Here is a 16,738-nt window from a genome sequence, read left to right on the forward strand (position 1 = left end):
AGTACAGGCTGGCTGAATGGACTGTAAGGTGGATAGAAAACTGGCTGTAGCATCAGGCTCAGAGAGTAGTAATCCATGGCTCGATGTTTAGTTGGCAGCCGGTATCAAGTGGAGTGCCCCAGGGGGTCAGTCCTGGGCCCGGTTTTGTTCAATGTCTTCATCAATGACCTGGAAAATACACAGAGTGCACCCTTAACAAGTCTGCAGATGACACCGAGCTGGGGCGAGTAGTAGATACACTGGAGGGTAGGGCCAGGATTCAGAGTGACCTAGACAAGTTGGAAGACTGGGGCAAAAGGAATCTCATGAGGTTCAACAAGGATAAGTGCAAAGTCCTGCATTTAGGATGGTGCAATCCCATGCACCGGGACAGGCTGGGGGTGACTGGCTGGGCAGCAGCTCTGCAGAAAAGGACCTGGGGGTGACAGTGGACAATAAACTGAATATGACCCAGAAGTGTGCCCTTGTTGCCAAGAAGGCTGATGGCATCCCAGGCTGCAATGGCAGGTGTGTTAGCAGTAGGTCAAGGGAAGTGATTATTTCCCTCTATTCTGCACTTGCGAGGCCACATAGTTTCATAGTTGGTAGGGTCAGAAGGGACCTGAGCAGATCAAGTCCGACCCCCTGCCATGGCAGGAAAAAGTACTGGGGTCAAATGACCCCAGCAAGGTGTTCATCTAACCTCCTCTTAAAGACCCCCAGGGTAGGAGCCAGCACCACTTCGCTTGGAAGTTGGTTCCAGATCCTAGCCGCCCCGACTGTGAAGTAGCACCTCCTGATGTCTAGTCTGAATCTACCCTCTGCCAGCTTGTGACCGTTATTTCTAGTCACTCCTGGTAGTGCTCAGGGGAACAGGGACTCCCCCAATGCCTCCTGGTCCCCCCTGACAAGTTTGTAAACAGCCACTAGGATCCCCCCTCAGCCTTCCCTTGAGGAGGCTGAACAGGTTCAGGTCCCGTAGCCTTTCCTTGTAGGGCCTGCCCTGCTGCGAGATCATGCGAGTGGCCCTCCTCTGGACCCTCTCCATCCATATCCCTCCTGAAGTGTGGCATCCAGAACTGGATGCAGTACTCCAACTGCGGCCTGACCAGTGTCATGTAGAGGGGGAGGATCACCTCCTTAGACCTGCTCGAGATGCATCTGTGGATGCATGACATGGTGTGGTTGGCCTTCCTGACCGCATCCCCCACACTGTTGGCCCATGTTCATTTTGGCATCAATAATGACTCCAAGATCCTTTTCTGCCTCTGCACTGATGAGAAGGGAGTTCCCCGGCCTGTAGGTATGCTGCTGGTTCTTCCTTTTTGTAGTGGGTGGCCCAGAACTGAAAACAGGACTCCAGATGTGGAAGGATGTGGACCAATTGGAGAGAGTTCAGCAGAGGGCAACAAAATGGTGAGGGGTCTGTGGGACATTATTGATGAAGAAAGACCGAGGGAAGTGGGCTTATTTAGTTTAGACTGAGATGAGACTTAATAGCAACCTTCAACTACCTGAAGGGGGTTTGAAAGAGGATGGAGCCAGACTATTCTTACTGGTGGCAAATGACAGAACAAGAAACAGTCTCAGGTTGAAGCAAGGGAAGCTTAGGTTAGACATTAAGCAGCATTTTCTCACTAGAGGGGTAGTAAAACACTGGAACAGGTTACCCAGGGAGGTGGTAGAAGCTCCATCCTCGGAGGTTAAGACCCAGGTGGACAAAGACTTGGCTGGGATGAGACCTGTGCAGAGGAAGGCAAAATCCCCCACAGTCCATACCAAAAATCAGCTTGATCCTCTAGCCAAGAACCTCTAACTTCGGTTCCAGTAAGGAACTCCGGCACACCTCAGTCAAAATCCCCAACCTTGGTTGTAGCCAATACCCAATGCCTCTGAAGAAGGCTTAAGAACATCCTGAACACATGTAGCAGAAGAGGGGTAAGTCAGCAATGCTCAGAAGCATAAATACACCTAGATTTGACCAACCTCTTCTTGAACTCCTCCAGTGAAGGTGAGTTAACAGCTTCCCCAGGCAGCCTGTTCCATTGCCTCACTAGTTTATCAGGGAGGATGTTTTTCCATGCATCTAACCTAAACTTACTTTGTTTCAACTTAAGCCATTGCTCTGCATCCTCCTCTCTGCAGCAAGAGAGAAAAAGTGCTTTCTGTCATCTTTAAGGCAGCCCTTCAAGAACCTGAAGACAGCCATCATCTCCCTTCAAGTCCCTTTTCTGCTCCTTTGGACACTCTTCATAAGGTGCGCCTTCCAAGCCCTTGATCATTTTTGTTGCCCACCTCTGGACTGTCTCTAACTTCTCCATGTCTTTTTCAAAATATGGGTCTCAGACCTGCACATACTACTCCAGATGAGGCCTAACCAATGCCGAGTAGGGAGGCACTATCGCTTCCCATGTCTTGCACCTGCTTCATCTGCCTTTTGTGCACCTGCAACATGCTGCAGACTCTCAGTCTGTGATCTACCAAGACTCTCAAGTCCTTTTACATAGAGCTGCCATCCAATCATGTGTCCTCCATTTATACTTGTGTTAAATTATTCCTCCTGAGGTGTAGCATCTTGATTGTCCACACTGAACTTCATCCTATTAGCTCTAGCCCAACTTTCCAATCTGTCAAGATCCTCCTGAATTGCGCTCTTATTTTTTTTTTAATATAGGGGCACTACATTGGCCCTTTTCCAGTCCTATAGTACCTAGTCTGTTTCCCATGACTTCATGAAAATCACTGCCATGAGCTCCGAGATAGTCTCTGCCAGTTCCTTCAGTACTCTGGGATGAGGATCATCTGGCCCTGCTGACTTGAATTCATTTCAGACCCAACAAAAGCTCTCTGACAGTCTTAAAAATCTCCTGCCTCAGCTTGCTCCCTTCCTTATCCAGATATTCCTTATTAGGTACCTGGCTGCAGCATAATTTTTTGTGAAGACGAAAGCAAAGTAGCTGTGGAGTAGATAGGCCATCTTCACATCTTCTGTTAGGAATTTCCCCTGGATTGTCAATAGAGGACCCACAGCTCCCTCGGTCCCCCTTCTCTGCCCAACATACTTCTAGAACCTCTTCTTATTGTCCTTACCCTCCTTTGCCAGGCACAGGTCCCTCTTTAATCTTTGCCTTCCTGATTCACATTTACTTCCATTTTCACACTAGTGATTACAACCAAGATGAACATATTCCTTCCATTAATATAGTCTAGAAAGAGCGTGTTTAAAACATTCAAAATTAAGTGCGACTTGCATCTGTCAAAGATTTTAAAAATGTGGAAATGTTAAAATTCTGGATACTTTTCAATTCCTTGCTGTAATAATCACTGCATGAGTCTTAAGCAAGGTTTGAACCTATGAGAACTATGCCACACTCTTCCTTTATTAGATATTTTAAATTCAAGCTGCCAAAAAAGCAGGATTTTCAGTTCACGGAAAATCTAATTTGTTTTGAAGGTTGGTTTGATCTAAATCAGACCAAAACTATTTTTGTTTTTTAATTTCCTGTTAACCAGCACTCTCTTGGATATTACAGTTGCTCAGCTGCTATTCTTGCGATCATCCAAGTGAACTGCTTCAGGGCAGTGTCCAGCTTGCCTGTGGAAGATGTACCAATGAGGCTTGCTCAGAAAGCAGGGAACATACAGCTTCTACTATACATGGTCCAAGGAAAAGTCTGCCAGAAATACCTTGTATTCAGCCAAAATTTGTCAAATACAAGATATTTGTCCAATACAGGTTCAAACTTAGCTTTGTCAGGAATTTTCCAACTAGCTCTAGTTTTTAATTAATTATATTAATGATTCCTTTCACTTATAGTGCCCCCTCCACGCCCCCAAAGAGCTTATGTAACATAACACATGCACAGATAAACATTGCAAGAAACAAGGATTTCTTAGGGTGATCTCTTTTTTATTGGACCAACTATGCAGTTGGGGTAGAATCATTTACTTGCCTAACAAGCCCTCCACAAAGTTTCCAAACATGACACGAACAAGTCCACTTACAAGTAAGGTTGCAAAAGCTGTACAAATATGCAGCTCTGCCAGGCATTTCCCAGTTCAGTTCTCCCCAACTACGAGAGCAAGCTTCCTCAAATCAATGCAACAACTAAAACAGACGTAACAGTTCCCAAATACAAAGTAGGCCAAAGAAAGACTATAGAACAGAACTGAAACAAGGCTATAACATTTTAACCAGAGCTAACAAATGCTACTAAAATGCTGAATGTCTACAAACCACTCCAAGAACATTAGTAAGGGGAAAGATGGATGAAGGAATAGAGCAGAGGGTAGAAATTGTAAAGCATTATTGTAGCATCTACACATTGAAGTAAATCTTCAGATACAGTGCTTTTTACTTCCATGGGGCAATATCTGGTGCGTGGAGTTTTCAAAGTTAAAATTACACACTTTATTTCTTAAATAGTATTGCTTTTTTGGGAGCATCAGAACTGTACTGTTCACAGTACAATAACAAGCAGCTGGTTTATTAAGTCTTGTTCTTATAAGCATTACTGGTTACTCCTATAACAAGTCAAGTTTTTCATCTTTTTAATATCAAGTGGGTCATTGCCATGGGGATTTTTGTACCTTAGAAATATCTTTCATCATCACTACACCACAAATACCTAGGAAATGATTGCTATAGTCTCCATATGCCTATATACTAGCTGTATTTTAAGGGTACTCCTATAATAAATATAGGAGCGTTCAGGAGATTGCAACACTGATCTTGTCTTGAAAACGACTACAGGCTCATTTCAGTGGCAAAGATTTGGCCAGGTTTATTGTCTACAAGTACAGCCCCAATACATTTTAGCCTAAAAGGTACACTGGACCAGGAATTAAGACATTTGTAGCTGTGGCAAAGTAGTTGGCACAATAGCATGCAGGCTCCTGTAGGCCCCTACAAAGTTCCCATACAATGATCAAAAGAAAAATACGTACTGAATTCCCCCTGTACCTTGAATATCTCAAACTGCCCTGTACCATGGGCTTGTTTCACATTCTGACCTGGACATTCCTGTTTTAGTATTACTATGCAGGCACTGGACTATCCTACATCTTGTACAGCCATCTCCCCCTCCCACCTTCTGGGCAGAGTGCCCATCTGGCTCCCATGCCAAGTTTTGCTTACATAAGCGCATGCATTGGTCAGGTCTGCTGGTCAGGCCTACTCTGACCAGTGCTCTAGCAAAGCTTGTGTGTAAGCAGCACATATTGATGAATGTTTCAATGAGGTGTACAGGAGTCAGGCACCACCACCTAGTCATCTTCCTTCTGCTTATCCAGATACATTTTCTAAAGAGTGAGTTTGGCTCTGTTATTCAACAGGCTAATTTAGGCAAAGTCCAGAAAGCCATTTCAGATTACCCTTATTCATTCTTTATTTTCTAAAGAGTCCAGCACAGGGCAAAGAAAATGGATGTGGGGCTTGGCTTATTTAGACTGGAGAAGAGAAGACTGAGGATTTAATAGCAGCCTTCAACTACCTGAAGGTTGGTTACAAAGAGGATGGAGCTGGGCTGTTCTCAGTGGTGGCAGATGACAGAACAAGGAGCAATGGGCTCAAGTTGCAGCAAGGGAAGTTTAGGTTGGATATGAAGAAAAACTCCTCTTACGAGCAGGGTAGTTAAGCACTGGAACAGGTTACCCAGAGAGGTCTCAAAAGTCTCCAAGAGTGGAGATTCCAAAGTCTTGGGTAGACAAAGCCTTGGGTGGGATAATCTAGTTGGGGAAGGTCCTGCTTTAAGCAGGGGGTTGGACTAGATCTCCTGAGGTCCCTTCTAACCCTCATTTTCTATGATTTTATTTCTAATCCAAGGGAGCTGCCTATTTTCTGCCATGGGTATTGCTCATGCTTCCTGGCTTTGCTAGTTGCCCACCCCCACCCCCTTTTCTGGGGGGGGGGGGGTGGTGTGTGTGTGTGTGTGTGTGTGTGTGTGTGTGTGTGTGTGTGTGTTACTGAGTTTTTAATCCTTCCCAGAGGCACTGGGTGGTAGCTATAGCTAGGGCTGGGGACTGCAACTGGGGTGTGCCAATTCTCCCTCTAGGAGAAAAGCCAGAGGTCCCTGGCTAGAGGGTCTTGCTCCTCCACTCAAAGTCAGACTGACTGCCCTGTTTGGGGCCAAGAAGGAATTTTACTCCATGGTGAGACTGGTATGGACTGTGAGGAGTTTTCCCTTTCTCTGTGGCAGTGGGCATGGATCTCTACTTGGGACCTCTTGAGCATATATTGACAACATTGTATAGAAACAGGGCATTGGCTGCTGTGGTTCCCCTGCTTTACCTGGGGAAGGTTAGGGTGTTAGGTCTATGTTGTGTCAGGGTTGAGGGTAGCCTTATGCAGAGATTAAATTATGGTTTGGATGGGACTGTTTAGATGGGGCAGTGGGTTGAATTAGATGACCTATGGAGGTCCCTTCCAGCCCTACTTCTCTACAACTATGACTTCACGCCCAAATCCAAGGAAGCAACAGGATTTCATAGTCCTCTTGAGACTGGAAGAGACCTCAAGCATCTTCTTGTCACACAACCCTCAGGTGTTGTCTGGGGGTACAAATGCCTTTTCTGTTGCTTACACAGCACCTCTACAAATGTGTTTATTGGAAGTGCATAATTCCTCCCCCTTCCAAAAATAATTAGCACAAACAAGATAACCATACAAATTGAAAAGGAAAGTCACATGGCAGACTCATTTTCAGTTAGAAGCTCACTGTTATCCTATTTGTGCTAATTATTTTGGAAGATGGCTCTGCAAGAAATTATGCCCTTTCAAGAAGCACATCTGTAGCAGGTGGTCTGTAAGCACCAGAAGAGGCATTTGTACGTATCTTATGAAATCAAGTCAAACTTGTGGATAGGGCTGATCAATTCCTACATAAAAATCAAAGCAATCTCCTACTAGCATTAAGATGCAGAAAATTAAATGTTGAAAAGCTACAGTAACTGGCACCATTTTACATTCAATGCATATTTATACACCTGAAAATTGATTGCTGACAAGTCTAACAATAAAAATTTAAAATACTGAGCAGCCACAAACAGTGTTCACAATTACATTTTAAACACTAGTAGAAACATCTTCACAGAGCAGCTCCACTATCAGTACATTCGCAAAGTTGTACTAAAATTGTCCTTATATGAAAGTACTACTGTCGTATGTTCAGCATAGCTTTTCATTGTACTTGCTAGAAAACACATATGCGAGCAACTCACAATTTGTATTGTGTTTACTGTTACAAAATATGGAGTTAGGGCAATACCATTACTCTTATTTTATAGATGAACTGACACATGGAGAAATTACTGGTCAAGGACACATGAGAACAGAGGAGCTAAAGAATTCAAATCACAAATTCCAGAACATGAACACTGCACCCTCCATTTGTGCAGGGAGTTGGATTAGACAACCCTTGAGGTTCCTTTTAACCCTATACATTTTAAACTCCAGGGATGAAGGATGCAGCATTATTGTTTTTGGTGCTTGGATGCCATGGCAGAATCCAGAACCGAGTTTCATGCCTCAACTACCCCACTAAAATGGATGGGGAGAGTTAGCTGTTGTAGCTCAGCTACAAGCTGAAATGCTGAAGATTGGTGTACTTTAAACCCTACCCTTTTCTGGGGCTTAGGCACCTTGCATGTGCTACCTAGCAATAGCTCTATCCACAGCCCAGAACACTCTCCTGAAAACGGGAAGGGCCAAGGAGGAGCACTCTTTCCTTAAAGCAGGGCTGGAGCTGAAGAGATGGTACTGATGGTGGCAGCCGTGTTTTTCTACAATAGCTCAGTGATTAGAGCACCGACCAGTCTTACACATCTAGGTCCATTTCTCTCATCAGACTGAGGGGACCAAAACCCAAATCCACCATCTCCCAGACAGCATCCTAACCACCAGGGTACCATCAGAGATGAAAGGACTTTCTCTTCCTTTTGAGGATTTTGTACAGTGCAGGAAATAATTCAAGATTAATGGATTCAGAAAGAAGGAGCATGAGTCTGTAACCCCCCCCTGTTCGAGCGCACACCTGGGAGTGGAAAAGCTCTGGGTTCTGGTCTCAGCTCTAGGGACTATTTCAGAACAGTGGCCAATGACTGTTCAACGTACCCCATGACTTCTAGCTGCAGACGCTAGCATGGTAGCCTTGCTTGCTTTCTTTTGGAGGGTAAGGCACTCTCCTTGGAGGTGAGAGGTGTAGCTTTGACTCCCTGCGGTCCCCTGGGCAGAAGAGAGCTTAAAACCCTTGTGTGCCACTTGATTTCTCTTCTGCACTATACAACAGCTTCAAGAAGAGATGGAGAGGGCTCATTGGTTGAGGCACTCAGCAGGCAGGAGGGAGATTTGAGTTTCAGTCCTCAGAGACAGAGGCTCTGCCGTTTTTTCTTCCCCCCCCCCCTCCCCCCCTTTCCTTAAGTGGAAACGTCCAGTGTGTTGTGTCCAAATTCCCGTCAGGTAGGCAGCGAATGCCAACAGCAGACATTTCAGAGCATGTCTTCCAAATCAAGCCCCTTAGGGGAGACAGGAAGCAAAGGTGTATGTATTATGCATCATGTATTATGTATCCTCTTCTCTGGATCCTGACCAGACACAGGTGCAAACAAGGAGCTGAGCTGCTCAGCTCAGTCGACTGAGGCACTTTGGGGACACAAAGAAGTAGACCTTTAGGAGCCTAGGGGGACTTCATGTCAAAAACTGAGGTTTCTATCTAGTTTACGTGCATTTGGAGTTAGGCAATACTTAAGCAGGTGTCTTTAGGGTTTTAGTTTTGCACATGGGCTCCCAAATTCCATCTAGGGTTCTTTCTTGGATATGATCCTCCGTAAGGTTTTTCTAAAGCATGCCGCAGATTTTGCTGTATATGGCTATATAACCAGACAGTCCTCTTCCTCAACACCCCTATGTGTTTGGCTCCTCATGCTTGTTCTTTCCCCCTACTTAACTGTGAATGTTTCAGGCTCCAAAACTGGACATGACTTATCAAGAACCATGCACATATACAGTATTGTAGAAGCGCTATATAATAATGAGATTTAACTTGATCAGAGCGCTGCATGCATATTAAAGGATCATGTTTTCACACTCTTTAGATGGGTAATGTAAAATAATGCTCTATTATCCAATTCCTAACAGGTAACACAGTTGAACAAGCTAAATGTACAGAAGAACCACAGGCACGTTTAAAAAAAGCATGGCCTCCAAACTGAAAGTTCATACTAGCTTGACTGACCAAGTCCAAGTGGTACAAAGAATTTCAAAAGTAATATAAAATTCCCTTTATTCCCTTCTTAAATAAATTGGTATAGTAAAATGAAAAACAGAAGTATGAAAAATGATTGAGCACACTGGTATGTGTGTGTGTGTGTGTGTATATATATATATATATATATATATATATATATATATATATATATATATATATATAAAAATAACACAACTACTCAGATTATTAGCGTTAAAACAGATAAAATAGCATCAAGAAATACAGAAAACTTGTGGGACTAAACCAGGCAGGGGTGGGCAAAATACGGCCCACGGGCCGGATTCGACCCACGAGGCCATTCTATCCAGCCTGCGGGGCCCCTAAAAAAAAAAAAAAATGTAGAAAATTAATATTTCTCTGCCCTTGGTTCCTGTCAAAAATGCAGGAAGCAAAGGCAGTAGGACCCAGGGGAAGGGTAGTGGGCTCCAACAACAGTGGGGCCCGCCTGGCCCTGTCCCCCCACCCAGAAGCCCCAGCCAGGGTTTCTGGGCTTGGAGCACATGGTTGCCCCAGTGTGGGAAGCTCAGGTAACTGGGGGGGGGGGGGGGGTTACCCCCCGCACTCAGCACCACCTTGTAACCCAGCTCCACAGACCCCTGCCAGCCTGCCCCTGCTCTGGGCCCCACTGGTGCGGACCTTGGGACATTGGTCCCAAGACGGTGACCGGGGGTGGGGCACCTGTCAAGGGGAGGGGCTACCCATGCTGCCCTCGACAGCCTGCCAAAGCTGGGTAAGCAGCCCTCCGCCCAAAATAATTGCCCGCCCTTGGACTAAACTATATCAGTTAACCTTCCTCCCTTTATTCACTTTCTAGACCGAGTATTTTTACTGTATCCTCAGTGAAGACATGACTGAATTAAATCATTACACTTTCTCTATGAAAGCTTCCATACAAACACAGATATTCAAGTTCAAAGGCTTTTTTTTTTTTAATTTAAATGATTCTGAAATTTTTTCCCTGCTCAAAACATACTTCCATTTGCTAAATTTTAAATAATTTCAGGCATTTTAAAAAATTCTTCAAAATGTAAAGTTGTATAGACCAGAAGTATGCATTATGTATCATTATAGTAGACATAAAAAGAATTGCACTGAAAAACAAAATGCAATGCTTTCATAAATACATTCTTGTGTTTAAGGAAGGATTTGAAGAACATCATATTTAATGAGAATCGGACAAAATCTGTTGCAGCCAGAATATAGGTCCTGAAAACCTCATGTCCTTTTAGGAAAATATGTTCAAGGACTTAACACAGAAAAATAAGACTTGTTTTTTTGTTGAACACATGCTTTGATTTAAAAAAATGTTATATTTAAGAGCCTGCAAGCACCAGCATCAACACACAAAAAACATATCATGTCTAGTTATGCCAACTGGTTTACTCTGCCAGACTTTTTACACTTGAAACTGTTAGCTTAGCTCCTGACAAACTTCTACCAGAGGCTAAAATGTTATGGATGTAGTCAAGCACCTTTTAAAAGGAAATACATTCTTATATCCAAAGCCCACACACATTTTTGCAGCTTCTAAAAGGACAGAACAGAAATGGAAATAGTTCTTTACAATTTTAAAGAAGTGCTCTGAAATCGGAGAAAGATTAAGTATTTTGTTTTGGGTAGCAACATTAATCACTCTTCCCTGACAGTAACCTTAAAAAGGAGATAGTAAACCTTTAGGGCTGTTGGACAGGTAACAAAAACAGTCCCTTTTTCAGCAACCTTGTCACATAATCTGAGTTTTAGTAACAAACCTCATTCTCTACCGTGTTAACTCTCTGCAGCATCTGTCACTGCTATGAATGGTTGATCATAAGTACCTCTGTAGTCATCTCAATGCTATTAAGCAGATGGCAGCGCTAAATCCGAATGATGTACTACATCTCCCTAGTGGACTTTGTTTCCATATACTACCATTATTCTACAATTCCTCAGTGATAAATCTTATGTATTCTAGAGAACATTAAATAGTGAGCTGACAACAGCAATTGATTTATTAGCAGTAGTTTGCCTTTGCCCTATTATTGTCTTGCAAACACTTGTGTAGATCATGTGTGGAATTGCCAGGGGATAGAGGCTGTTGCCCTAATGTTTCTATGGCATGTTTTAGGAAATTTAAAATTTAATATTAACAACATTTTTCTTCACAGTGAATTTTTTAGATTCTGGTCTGCAGATTTACAGCAAGTCCCTGCTAAAACTTTCTTCTATGTTATCCTAATTGGATGATTTCTATGATTTAAAAAAAAAAAAAAAAAAGTCAAATCACTCTAGTATTAACATTAAGCTATTAAATACCAGTTTCTTGTGATCATAAATCTTAGTAAGAGACACTGCCTGATGTGCAGTTTTACAAACTTCTTTATTGGAACTCAGTTTTGATGTGTACGTGAAGTCAGTAAAAAAAACACGTGCGTGTCAGGCACTACCAGGGAACAACGAAAGGGTTATTGTTTTGAGAGTATTTAACACCTGTGGCTCAAGCTATATTAAAATCCAGTAACTTTTGCTACATGCAGAAGTAACAGTATATGTTAAATTATTACGTATCTATGCAGGACAGCTTGCATGAAGAAATTACTGAACAGATAATGCAAAAATTGCCTGCAGAAAACTATATAGCATAGCATATGGCAACATTAATTTTTGTCTTTTTGCTTTCCTTAGTTTGGCATGGAAAAATCTACCAGGAAAGTTCATAGCTTTTGACAGTTTCCATTATACTCTGGCTATTTACAGAAAGCTGGCTGGCTGACAGTTGCACAAGTGTTTGCTAACCTCCAATTTTCAAAAGCCAAGCAATATTGTTGCTTAATTCATATTAGTACATGCCTATTTTTTTTTAAACTTTAATTAGACTGCTTTAGCATTTTAAAATTAGTTTTAGTAATTCATATGAGCTTAAGTTTCATTTGAAATTAACCCCTAAATGTTGTCTCTCTCTCTCTCATTACAGTCAATGGAAATGACTAGCTAAATCTAATCAACTCTGAGAAAGATCTACTTAAAATGCACTTTTACTGCCAGAGATAATTTGTTAAAAAAGGCCCCTGAAAATGCTCTCTATTATGTTTTGATTTAAACTATAAACAAGTGATATGTGGTTGATGCAAAACTTTAATAACCAAAAACAACTGCAGAGAAACCTCAAGTACGGTCTCCTTCCCTGATACAACAGGTTTTCAAGTGAGGCCCAAGACTGACTGGCATCAGGAATCACCACCCTTAAGCACTATTACATCAACCGACATGTCATCAGGAGAATTAAAAGTGACATCACTTCAACTCTCGCAGCTGGAGGCTGGCGATTACGACAATATTGGTGATAGGAAGAGGGAGGATAGCTTGCATAAGGAGAAAGATTTGATCATGAGATTACATTAACAATCCAATACCCTAAATCACAAAGACAAATAATCATCGTATCACTCCCTCCAATCTCCATCAGCTACTGACATCTCAGGAAAATGGTAAAGAGGAAGAGTATATAGGGTGAAGGGTAGAGTGCCAGAGTTAAATATATCCAGTTATATGGAAAGAAAAAGTGCATGTGGAAGGAGGTGGGGGTGAGGAGTGGAAAACGAGAATACGCTTTATTTTACAAAACTGTACTAAATGTCAGCTTTACATTAAAGATGTGCTGGCATGGGATAATGATCTCATCACAAGTCTGAAGAAAAAAAATTCCCTTTTAAGTAAAAGACTTTAGTTTTCTTTTCCGAAAATAGCGAAGCTGCCTGTTATTTAACAATGACGATCACAAATAGTTCTATATCCTTAAAATGTCTTTTTTTGCAATTATGAATCCTAACAACAAAAAGCAGGCAATGGGAACAGCGTAGGTAGGGCCCCTGACTAGTGCAAGTGCGTTTCTAGAACTAGCTGCACTGCTAGTGTTTTCTACATTTTAAGTGTGGGGAATCTCTCCAAATCCTATGGCTTCTCAAAATATAAAGGATTAAATTTTTGAGTGCCCCCACTGTACTACACAGGAAAATCGCTCTTTCAATGTTGACTGAGTATGAAGAGGCCTGTTAATCCCAGAAGAAACACAGTTATAGTAAAACGAGAGAGTAAACAGCAATTTAATTATAAATCCATTACATTTTAAAGTATGACTTGGTGGTCCTTAAAAACAATCAGGCATTTCTTACCCTCTTTTTCTCATTAATACCTCTTTAACCCTGGTGATTTGAAAATTAATTGAGGATACTCATGACAAAATAGGAGGCTATTAGAATGTCCTTAACTTCTGGTATCATGTAATAAAACCTTACAGCTTTATATACATATATACAAATAAAAGATATCAAATTCACCCAAGGAACCTTGTCTGTGTATTTTATCTTGTATTCATTATAAAATTAACGTTTTAAATGAGAAAAGCATAGTTTTACAGGCTAATCAAAGTATTACCACTTTAAAACATGAGAATCTTGTGCCTCAAACATGTCATTTTCTTTCTTGCTTTTATAATGAAAACAGGCTATCAAAATGGTTTAAAGCTATATATCAAAGTAGTTTCCTTCAATTTCCTCCATAATGTGTGTCATAATAAACACATTTAAATATATTCCAACATTATAAGAATCTCTCAGTGGTTGCAAATGACACATTACAATATGGGCAACCATTTGATTTTCAAATTACAGACAGGAATGTTGTTCAGTGTAGCTCAGATGGTTGTTTAAAGAGCTTTGGTTTTACCTGCCAATATTTAGGGATAATCCTTGTTGCCAAGCTGTGCAACATGCAAGAAAATGCGAGCCTGAGTCGCAGGAGAAATTGTGTTTTTGTCCTCCATCATGAATTTTTCCTACTTTGTGAAACAAATGTTAAAAGAAAATTCAGTTTGGAGTCCAGTGTCCAGTACAGTGGTACCCAACCTTCTGGTCCTGTGGGCTAGATGAGTGGAGCAGGGCCAGGCCATGGGGCAGATCCTGCAGGCAAGATCTGGTTCACAGAATAGACCTGGTATGGGGTTTGAATGATCATGTAATCTTGCACATTGGCTTGGCTTCCACGTGCCAGATCCAGCTGCAAAGGACCCCTCTGAAAGCTGTGGCAATTAATACTGTCAGCACCCCTCACATCAAACTTCTGGCCCTATGTGGAGCCCCATGGACTGGATGACATAGCCCCATATGCCACATGGGCTAGAGATTGGGCACCACTGGTCTAGTGCTTGTGCTATGGGACTATAGCACAGACATAACACAAAGTAGCCACATTAAAGTAGTTCTGCAGGGCTGTGCAAAGCTTTGGTCACTGATTTGCTTCAAAGGAGATTCGGCAGCCGAATCTTTGAATCTGAATCTAAATCGGGACACCCATTAATCTTTCTGAATCAAATCAGAAGCCTCCGATTCAAAATCGGAGAGATTTTACCATAGCACAGCTTTATATGTGTTTTCTACGTACCTCGAGGTACCAGGTGTGGCTTGCGAATGCTGAGATGGTGGGATGGAAGGAGCGTCCTACGGGAGCAAGGGGGACTTCCCCCCACGCTTGGTGGTGGACCCAGAAGAGGACCAGAAGTACTTCTGGTCTACTCCTGGGTCTGCCGCAGAGGACCCTCCTTTCAGCTTGGCAACTGGTGCTTCTTGGGTCTGAGGGGCACCCGGGGTCCCTCCTGAATCCCATCACCGAGCCGGGGGCGGGGGGCCTGGGAGGGTCCCAAGCACGCTCAGCGGCACCTGGAAGTGGAGTGGAAGTACCCCCCTGCCCACCCCACACGCTCTTGTGGGATGTTCCTTCCCCCCCCAGCATCTCAGCCATCACAAGCCGTGCCTGGTACCTCGAGGTATCATGAAAAAAGCCATTTAAAGCTGTATCTATGTCCGAATCGCTGATTCTCCGAATCAGAATTGAATCTTCAGATTCAGGTCAAACCAAAACTGGGACAGTAATCCGAATCAGCAAATTGAATCGCTGTCCCCCAAATCGAGCAGAAATGAATGTTGCCCACTTCACACATCCCTACAGTTCTGCACAGATCACACTCAAGAATTAAGATTTCATGGACAACATTGTATGTTCCATTTTCATGTGTGCACGCAATTAATTTGGACATCACAAAAATTTTTAAAAAGTTATACCAGTCTTTTATGAAAGCCCGAAACCTAGGAAGAACAAATCCCGACAACTTGTTTAGTTCAGTAACTTGGCTGTGAAACCTAAAAGTGTGCGCATTAAACTGTCAACACTAAAACAGCAAAGCAAAATAGAACTGGCACCATCTGAAATTCAAGTGTGAAGACTATATTTGGTATGAAAAAAAAAAGATCTACTAAGAAAAAAAAGAAATCAGGTTGCCTGCAGCTGTTCTTTAATGGCATGCTGTACAAACCCATTCTCTGCAAGTCCTGTGAATTTAAACACCAAAGCAATGATCCTTCATCAACTTTGGGTGTCTTACAAACCTTGGCAGGAGGGAGATTACAAGTAATAAAACGTTTCACAGTGGTTAGAGACTTCATAACATACACAAATGTCAAACAAAAAATGGGGAAATCTGAACTTCACCGCCAATGCTTTACTTTGACCGGTTTGGCTTATGGTGAGAATTTACCTCTGAAAACAAAAATCTGAACTCACACTTGACAAGATGGCATCAAAATATTTCCTCAGTTGTCAGGGGTAGAGTTGCATTTTTCTCAACCGTGTAATGAAAATTAGGGTCCTTGTGATTTCTCTGGTCATATCGCACTGCTACAAAGGGCTTAGGTAAAAGTGATCCTATTTGTTTCCTGGTAGGCTGAATACTGTCATTTATACCAGTACACCCTTAAATTACTACAAAGACCAGTTATATCTGCCTCTACAATTAGATACATAAAACTTTCAACTCTAAGTCACCATAAATACCAGTAACAAGAACAGGATCATAAACCAGCTTATCTGTATGTGGCATTTTTAGCACAATAACCTCAACCAAATATTGACAATTCCTACAATAAGTAGCATCAGAATGTGTGAAATAATTGCATTAAATCTACAGGCATTGAAAACTATACTTTTTTTTCCTTTTGATTCTTGATTGTTCCCCTCCCCCAAAGTTCCAACAAGTGAGCAAAAATCCCTTTATTTTCTTCAAAAGAATGAACCTTCCAAGCACCTCATCCTATAAATTGCAGAGCAAATTGCTTAAGACTGTCCTCTGCAATCTGGCATATTTTAATCACAAAAAAGAAAAAAAGAAAAACAAAAAAGCCCCAAGCCATAAATTAATATGGGTTCATTATTTCTCAGAGTGTTTCTTTTCTCATTTGTAAGTGGAATATTACTGTAACTTTGAGCAATTTTGAGAATTTCAACAACACTGATAAGGCTCTGTTTGCTCAGCTAAGAGAAAGTAAAATCCTGAGAAAGCGAGAATACCTTCCTTGCTCTGATGGGGAAAGAAAAGCAAAATTTTAATCCTGTAGATCTTAAGGGGGGAAAAAAAATATCACTCTACAGAAAACTAAACCAAAACATGGTCTCAAAAGGAAATGCGA

General features: G+C 42.1%; 1 protein-coding gene across 6 annotated transcripts in view; it reads right to left on the reverse strand.

Moving 5' to 3' along the window:
• KHDRBS3 (KH RNA binding domain containing, signal transduction associated 3) overlaps positions 1 to 16,738 on the reverse strand; it is a 187,575-nt gene that overhangs the window by 20,862 nt on the left and 149,975 nt on the right. The window lies entirely within an intron of this gene.

This window comes from Alligator mississippiensis, chromosome 3 (genome assembly GCF_030867095.1).
Source record: "Alligator mississippiensis isolate rAllMis1 chromosome 3, rAllMis1, whole genome shotgun sequence".
Lineage (NCBI taxonomy): Eukaryota > Metazoa > Chordata > Crocodylia > Alligatoridae > Alligator > Alligator mississippiensis.